This window comes from Puntigrus tetrazona, chromosome 2 (assembly GCF_018831695.1).
Source record: "Puntigrus tetrazona isolate hp1 chromosome 2, ASM1883169v1, whole genome shotgun sequence".
In the NCBI taxonomy this organism is placed as follows: domain Eukaryota; kingdom Metazoa; phylum Chordata; class Actinopteri; order Cypriniformes; family Cyprinidae; genus Puntigrus; species Puntigrus tetrazona.
This window is the reverse complement of record NC_056700.1, coordinates 13,554,677-13,555,476: the sequence shown is the minus strand read 5'-3', so window position 1 is coordinate 13,555,476 and position 800 is coordinate 13,554,677. Positions and strand designations below refer to the sequence as shown.

General features: G+C 35.4%; 1 protein-coding gene across 1 annotated transcript in view; it reads left to right on the top strand.

The window, feature by feature from the left end:
- LOC122328470 (polypyrimidine tract-binding protein 1-like) overlaps positions 1 to 800 on the top strand; it is a 10,593-nt gene that overhangs the window by 8,889 nt on the left and 904 nt on the right. The window lies entirely within an intron of this gene.

Below are 800 nucleotides of genomic sequence, written 5' to 3'. Positions count from 1 at the left end.
ATATAAACCCCCCCCCCAAAAAAATCACGCGTTTATTTATTTAATGCTAAGCTTGCAGGGCTTGAATTTTGGATGAAGATTTGTGAAAACATTCTTCATATTTTTGCAATTATTTGCACGTAAATGTTGTGTTTCTGAGATCTCTTTACAAAGAAAATGTGCAAAACAGTGCATAGAAATGTACAGAATAGATTTGAAAATGGTATTTTTTTTGTGCAAGTTGGCAACGATTTTGCAAACAACGTATAACGCACGGAAATTGACGCAAGAATAGTTTTGCTATTAAATCACATCAAAGTTAACATTTGTCGATTTTATCTTTCACAAAACTGTTCATTGAAATGTAGGTTTTACGCCCCAAAATTGATCTAAAAATGGTTTTGCTATTGACTTACATACAAATTAATGAAAGGATGGTTTTGTGAAGAACGTCTAGTTCGTTGTTAGAAGCGTGAGAATGCTATTGATTTACAAAGAAATGAACCTAAGATAAGACGTTTATGTAGGGATCCGTTTCTAAATGATTTACACAGATATACCTAAAAAGGTTTTGTGAATTATTCACGAAAATGAAAAGCAGAAAGAATTTACGCAGGAATTTGCTCCTTAATGTTTCATGCAGTAATTTATGTAAGAATCATTTACTCTCTGTTTGTGTTTTATGAATGAAGTGTGTGTGTGTGCGTGTGTGCGTGCGTGTGTGTGTGTGTGTGTGCGTGCGTGCGTGCGTGTGTGTATGTGTGTGTGTGTATGTGTGTGTGTATGCGTGTGTGTGTGAGTGTGTGTGTGTGCGTGTGTGT